Here is an 8,068-nt window from a genome sequence, read left to right as displayed (position 1 = left end):
TATATATATAAAGGTAAAAGCAGGTCGTGATACAGAGGATGCAAAAGGGAAAGAAGCAAACATGTACCAGTCGAGACAAAATTGCAGATAAAACTGCATCACCATCCTCCTTTTCATCGGTTTGAACCTTACAATAAATAAGAAGAAGCAAGGTTTAGTAAGCAGCATAACTAAGACTAAAGTGGCCTCTAGGTTAGTAAGTAACACAACTCACATGTTATTTCTAATCTATAAATAAACCTCAAGAAAACGAAAACGAAAAATAAAACTGAGGAGAAGAAAGAAGGAAAAACTTACAAGTTCCTGAGTCTTAAGTATGATAGTGTCAAAAGCGATTATGGTTTGTAGGCTCGTGGACTTGTAACCGTGATATGGGCTTTGCTGTGTTAGGCCCAAAGAAGAAATCGGTTTTGGATGAAATGGTCCTCACTTGTACGAACACATGTCTCTGCTTCTTGTCGAGTAACAGATCACGACAAGCTTCAGCGTGCGACTCAAGAGAGTCTGTTATAGGGTAAAACGGGAATTAACAAAGGTGACAAAGAGGTTTTAAAGAGGGGACAAGCAAGCAGAAGAGTAAAATAAGAGAAGAGAGTTACCTTTTGTGCAGAGAGAGTTTGAGAGGGTTTATTGGGTTTTGGTGAGAGTTCTTCATCATTTTTAATATTTTCTCTTAAGGGTTTAATCTTTCTGCAAGGGTGAGTGATTCTCTGGTTGTAATCTGTTCTTTGTTCATAGTGGAACCTCTAGTGAGCGGTCAAGCTCACCGTACCTTGGCTGGTCTAAGCCTTGGGAACTCGTAAATCATGTGTCTTGCTTTACTTTATGTTCAAACCTGCAAACAAACAAACTTAGTTTCAGTTAACAGACCAAGTATGAGCTAAACGAAGTTACAACAAATGGTATCAGAGCTTCAGGTTGCAGCTCAAGCGTGTCTAAGGTACTAAATCTAAGAAAAGTGCAAACTTTGTGGGTTTTCAGGGTAGTAGATCTATAGAGGTTTGTAGATCGGAAACCCCTGGGTTGGTAGTGGAAGTTATTTACTTCGTTATCTGGTAGAAGAACTAGGTGAGTATGGAACCCACTCAAGGAAGGTTTGAAGTAGAAAAGTTTGATGGGGAAGGAGATTTTGCTTTATGGAAACACAAGATCCAGGCTCAGTTAGAGATTTTGGGACTCGAGTCTGCCTTGTTACCAGTCTCGGCGTTTGTAAAAGCTGGAGAGGCTAAGGACAACGTTAAGGAAGGGGAAGACGAAAAACAAGCAGAAGAACGAGTTCAATCTGATCCAAAGTGGCTTGACAAGGATAGGAGGGTGAGAAATCTCTTGAGCATGAGCCTACACGATATTGTTCTGAGAAAGGTCATGAAGGAACCTACAACATACGACATGTGGAATGCACTGGAATCTGAGTATCAAGTTAAGACACTACCTCACAGGTTTTACTTGAAGCAAAGGTTTTACAGCTTTAAGATGGATAGTTCAAAGAATCTGGACAAGAACCTAGACGTGTTTAACAAGCTGATATCAGATTTGTCGAGTGTGCATGTTGAGATGAGTGACGAGGATCATGCAACAATTCTCATGAATAGCTTGCTGAAGCAGTTTGAGAGCCTAGTTCACACTCTCAAGTACATCAGCGGAAGAAGTACTATCACCAAGAAGGAAGTTATCAGGACAGCTTACTCTACTGAGTTGGAGCTGAAGGATAAAGGGATATACAAGCTGCAGTCAGAGAGTGAAGGGTTGGTCATTCAGGCAAGAGGAAGAACAAATAAGAAAGGTAAAGGAAAGCAGAACAACAGTAGGACTAAGTCAAGACCGAAAGGCAGAGAGTGTTGGATATGTGGAGAAGAAGGACATTTTAAAAAGGATTGACCAAAGAAGAAGCAGTCATCAAACAATAGCAAACACGAGGTTGGGGAAGCTAGTGTCGCAAAAGATGAATGGGCAGAACCTGTGATGCTATCAGTCTCGGTGAATGTTGCTAGAGAAGAGTGGATTCTGGATTCAGCATGTTCATACCATCTGACATTCAGAAAATACTTTATGTTTGATGTGGAAGAAATCGATGGAGGAAGAATTCTAATGGGAAATGATTCCTACTGTGAAGTAACAGCTATTGGGAAGATAAAGATTGTTAATTACAACAACACATCAGTTGTATTAACACAGGTTAGGTATTCATCAACGGCTAGGAGAAACTTAATCTCTTTGGGACAATTAGGAACACTTGGGTGTTGGTTTCAATCAAGGAACTTCAGAATGCAAGTATTCTATAAAGAGAGAGAAGTGTTAGCTGGTGATTACAAGGATACTCTTTACTTCCTAGATGGTAAACTTGAGGTGGAGCAAGCTAATGCGGCTGTCAAGTCAGTGAATACAACTGACTTGTGGCACAATAGATTGGGCCATTTGAGTGCAAGAGGACTACAACAGTTAGTCAAGAAGGAGCTAATAAGCTCAAGCACGTTTAAAGACTTTAAATAGTGTGAATGTTGCATTCTCGGAAAGGCTAGGAAATCATTCAAGAAATGAACTCATACATCCAAAGAACCATTGGAGTATGTCCATTCGGATTTGTGGGGTTCTCCTAATGTCACTCCAAGTTTGTCGAAGTGCCAATACTATATGTCATTCGTTGATGATTTCTCAAGAAAAGTATGGGTCTACTTTCTCAAGACTAAGGATGAAGCTTATGAGAGGTTTGTTGAGTGGAAGATAGTCACTGAGAATCAGTGTGGAAAGAAGTTGAAAGCCTTAAGAACATATAACGGTCTTGAATACTGCAACAAGACCTTTGATGACCATTGTAAGCTTCTTGGTATCTTAAGGCACAAGACGTGTCCGTACAACCCTCAACAAAATGGAGTCGCTGAGAGGTTAAACAGGACCATACTGGAGAAAGTAAGAAGTCTCTTAATCGAGACTGGATTGGGTGAATCCTTCTGGGCTGAAGCTACATCTACTGTGGTGTAGATGATCAATCGAACACCATCTACACCACTAAATTTTGAAATTCTAGAAGAAGTATGGTCTGGGAGAGAACCAGATTATTCACACATGAGGAGGTTTGGATGTCTAGTCTATTACCATGTTGAACAAGGGAAGCTCACCGTACCTTGTCTGGTCTAAGCCTTGGGAACTCGTAAATCTTGTGTCTTGCTTTACTTTTTGTTCAAACCTGCAAAACAAACAAACTTAGTTTCAGTTAACAGACCAAGTATGAGCTAAACGAAGTTACAACAGATAGAATCGGTCAATCTCCGGAGACAGTGGCCTTGCAACAATCTCTCCACAGGAGTCCGCTCTTCTGTCTTTAGCTCTTCCATAATCAATTGCTCTAACCTTTCAAGGTCCTCGTGTTTGGAGCGAAGTTCCTCGAGCTCGTGATTGCTTAAGGCAGAAGCTGGAGCCCCGAGTGAAGAAGTTGAGCATGACATTATCTACAAGCATACAACAATTATGAGAAACATTCAAATCATATACTGATATTATCGCGGAGGTGAACACGAACTTTGATCGATAGGGAAAACAAAGAGCGAGTGTAAAGCTACTAATTAGGTTTTCGAGAGAGATTGACTAATTAAGAAACACCATACGTACCTAAAGTCGGTTAGGAGCAGTGGCGTCGAGTCGAGAAGAAGCAGAGAGCAAACGATTTCGAGATTTGGTAACAGATTACAAAACGATTGACGCAAATCGACAGACGAGAGAATAACTAAGCCGGTTAGGAGCAGTGACGACGACGGCGAGGCGAATTGAATTGCCGCCATAAGGGCATTCTCACTGGTTATACAGCCATTAGGTGTCAAGAAAGTTAAACAATAATATTTTTAATTTAATTTAATTATTTAATTATCTTTTAGTTTGTCCAACCAATCAGGTGATGACAGTTGTAGAGGATGTGTCTTAATTGTGCTGGGCAGAGACACTTTCCACACATCTTTCTATTTTTTTCTTATTTTTTAGTTTTTTATTCTTCTGATTCTCTATCAAAGATGTGTAATGAGAGTGCTCTGAAAAACCTAACTTGGAACCTATTTATATTTTACAGTTCCGGTTTCGTAATGGGCCTTAATTCATTGGGCCGACCGACTTAGAGATATAAAAGGGGGGGGAGGGGGTCTCCGTTTAGTGATTGTAAAATTTTTGGAATTTTGAAATTTAATTTGATCCCTTTCACGTTAATTCTTCACAAAAGTTTATGTAGTTCAATCATGGGTAATTTTAGTGAATACCACAATTTTGGAAAAAAATTAAGTAAATACCACATTGTCAGAAAAGTTTGGTAACTTCCATTTTCAAGAGAAGGAAAAAGTCAAAACTGCCCTTAAACAAAAGACAAAAGTACAACAACGTATTGCTATTTGTGAAAAACATGTGAGTTAATAAAAATATCAGTATATACTAAAACAAAAAGCGTATCATTTTAAAAAAAAGTATTTTCATATTAAAAATCGTGTTTTCAAACAAAAGCATATGTAATCTTCATAAATAAAGTAGATATGAGAGCATAAAATAGATTATTAAAGAGAGAGATATTATGTTGTTACGTGTAATTTGATAAAGTAGCGTGTTGTCACATATAGTGAGATATCTTCTGCAATTTGAAGGAGAAAAACCGAAAATAATAAATAAGCAGGAAAAGGAAGAATTGATGTTGTTTGATGTGTTTGTAAAGTCAATTGTGAAAGAAGAGAGAGAGAGTGAGAGAGCATGAGAGAAGAGAAGAGAAAGAAAAAGTACTAGAGAAAGTTTAGTGGATATGAGAGCATGAGGGAAGAGAAGAGAGAGAAAGAGTAATAGAGAAAGCTGAAAGAGAGAGAGAGAGTGCATGAGGGGAGAGAGAGTGTGGAAAAAAAATGACATGATATTTAAAAAAACATGTAATATATGAAATGAGTATAAGTGTAATTGTATTTGAAGAGAGAGAGTACTCTGTGACAAACACTGTACAATTGTGGTATTTTCTTAATTAAGTTTTGTTTTTATGGTATCTAGTGCATATTCTCTTCAATCATCTATAGTAATAATTTCTCTCTCTTAACTCTCTCCAGATCTTTTAGAGAGAGAAACTCAGTTTTTTTGTTTTCTTTGAATAAAATCAGAGTTCTCCGACTACTTGTCGGGTTTAGGTTTTGTATTATAGTCTTCCGGTGTTTCCCGGACTTTAGTTTTCCGATATTTTTTCGGTACAAACTCCGACCTTGTGTCGGTTTTTGAAGCCTTTTGTTTGTTCTTCATGATAACACTTTTCACTAAATGAGTGCTAAAGAGATTGTTGGCTCTTTGTGTACTACGCACTTGAATTTTCGTCCAATTGATGGTAATTCCTCACTCTTCCATAGATGGAAAGTTATGAGTGATGGTTCTCGATGGTTGATTAGTCTCAAGATGATGCAGTTTGAAGGAATTGGAGTATGAAGATTTGGAGTTCCGGTCGAGTTTTGATAGTTCTCCGAAGAATACTTCATTTCAGTCAACTGAGGTTTCACTCCGATAAACAAAGAAAAACCCAACTAATTTCTTTCGGTGACTATTAACAAGAGGCTAATGGTACAATAGAAGACTCGATCCGTAAAAACTGTGTGAAGATTTTGGAAAACTGGCTGGCAAAAGGATTCCGGTGACCGGAACTAAGTCGGTGAAGACCTTGCGATGAAACACAGATCTGTTTGGATGTTGACACGTTGCTTACACGTGTTTTTTAATTTTTGATGTATTGCAACTTGTTATTGGACTTAAAGTTGTATTATAAATTTGCCCGTTGTGGGCTTGTTTATTGCATTTATTGCTACTGCACTCTTCATTGCTAGGAAATCATTCAAGAAAGGAACTCATACATCCAAAGAACCATTGGAGTATGTCCATTCGGATTTGTGGGGTTCTCCTAATGTCACTCCAAGTTTGTCGAAGTGCCAATACTATATGTCATTCGTTGATGATTTCTCAAGAAAAGTATGGGTCTACTTTCTCAAGACTAAGGATGAAGCTTATGAGAGGTTTGTTGAGTGGAAGATAGTCACTGAGAATCAGTGTGGAAAGAAGTTGAAAGCCTTAAGAACATATAACGGTCTTGAATACTGCAACAAGACCTTTGATGACCATTGTAAGCTTCTTGGTATCTTAAGGCACAAGACGTGTCCGTACAACCCTCAACAAAATGGAGTCGCTGAGAGGTTAAACAGGACCATACTGGAGAAAGTAAGAAGTCTCTTAATCGAGACTGGATTGGGTGAATCCTTCTGGGCTGAAGCTACATCTACTGTGGTGTAGATGATCAATCGAACACCATCTACACCACTAAATTTTGAAATTCTAGAAGAAGTATGGTCTGGGAGAGAACCAGATTATTCACACATGAGGAGGTTTGGATGTCTAGTCTATTACCATGTTGAACAAGGGAAGCTCACCGTACCTTGTCTGGTCTAAGCCTTGGGAACTCGTAAATCTTGTGTCTTGCTTTACTTTTTGTTCAAACCTGCAAAACAAACAAACTTAGTTTCAGTTAACAGACCAAGTATGAGCTAAACGAAGTTACAACAGATAGAATCGGTCAATCTCCGGAGACAGTGGCCTTGCAACAATCTCTCCACAGGAGTCCGCTCTTCTGTCTTTAGCTCTTCCATAATCAATTGCTCTAACCTTTCAAGGTCCTCGTGTTTGGAGCGAAGTTCCTCGAGCTCGTGATTGCTTAAGGCAGAAGCTGGAGCCCCGAGTGAAGAAGTTGAGCATGACATTATCTACAAGCATACAACAATTATGAGAAACATTCAAATCATATACTGATATTATCGCGGAGGTGAACACGAACTTTGATCGATAGGGAAAACAAAGAGCGAGTGTAAAGCTACTAATTAGGTTTTCGAGAGAGATTGACTAATTAAGAAACACCATACGTACCTAAAGTCGGTTAGGAGCAGTGGCGTCGAGTCGAGAAGAAGCAGAGAGCAAACGATTTCGAGATTTGGTAACAGATTACAAAACGATTGACGCAAATCGACAGACGAGAGAATAACTAAGCCGGTTAGGAGCAGTGACGACGACGGCGAGGCGAATTGAATTGCCGCCATAAGGGCATTCTCACTGGTTATACAGCCATTAGGTGTCAAGAAAGTTAAACAATAATATTTTTAATTTAATTTAATTATTTAATTATCTTTTAGTTTGTCCAACCAATCAGGTGATGACAGTTGTAGAGGATGTGTCTTAATTGTGCTGGGCAGAGACACTTTCCACACATCTTTCTATTTTTTTCTTATTTTTTAGTTTTTTATTCTTCTGATTCTCTATCAAAGATGTGTAATGAGAGTGCTCTGAAAAACCTAACTTGGAACCTATTTATATTTTACAGTTCCGGTTTCGTAATGGGCCTTAATTCATTGGGCCGACCGACTTAGAGATATAAAAGGGGGGGGAGGGGGTCTCCGTTTAGTGATTGTAAAATTTTTGGAATTTTGAAATTTAATTTGATCCCTTTCACGTTAATTCTTCACAAAAGTTTATGTAGTTCAATCATGGGTAATTTTAGTGAATACCACAATTTTGGAAAAAAATTAAGTAAATACCACATTGTCAGAAAAGTTTGGTAACTTCCATTTTCAAGAGAAGGAAAAAGTCAAAACTGCCCTTAAACAAAAGACAAAAGTACAACAACGTATTGCTATTTGTGAAAAACATGTGAGTTAATAAAAATATCAGTATATACTAAAACAAAAAGCGTATCATTTTAAAAAAAAGTATTTTCATATTAAAAATCGTGTTTTCAAACAAAAGCATATGTAATCTTCATAAATAAAGTAGATATGAGAGCATAAAATAGATTATTAAAGAGAGAGATATTATGTTGTTACGTGTAATTTGATAAAGTAGCGTGTTGTCACATATAGTGAGATATCTTCTGCAATTTGAAGGAGAAAAACCGAAAATAATAAATAAGCAGGAAAAGGAAGAATTGATGTTGTTTGATGTGTTTGTAAAGTCAATTGTGAAAGAAGAGAGAGAGAGTGAGAGAGCATGAGAGAAGAGAAGAGAAAGAAAAAGTACTAGAGAAAGTTTAGTGGAT

This window comes from Camelina sativa, chromosome 8 (assembly GCF_000633955.1).
Source record: "Camelina sativa cultivar DH55 chromosome 8, Cs, whole genome shotgun sequence".
Lineage (NCBI taxonomy): Eukaryota > Viridiplantae > Streptophyta > Magnoliopsida > Brassicales > Brassicaceae > Camelina > Camelina sativa.
This window is presented reverse-complemented; position numbering follows the sequence as displayed.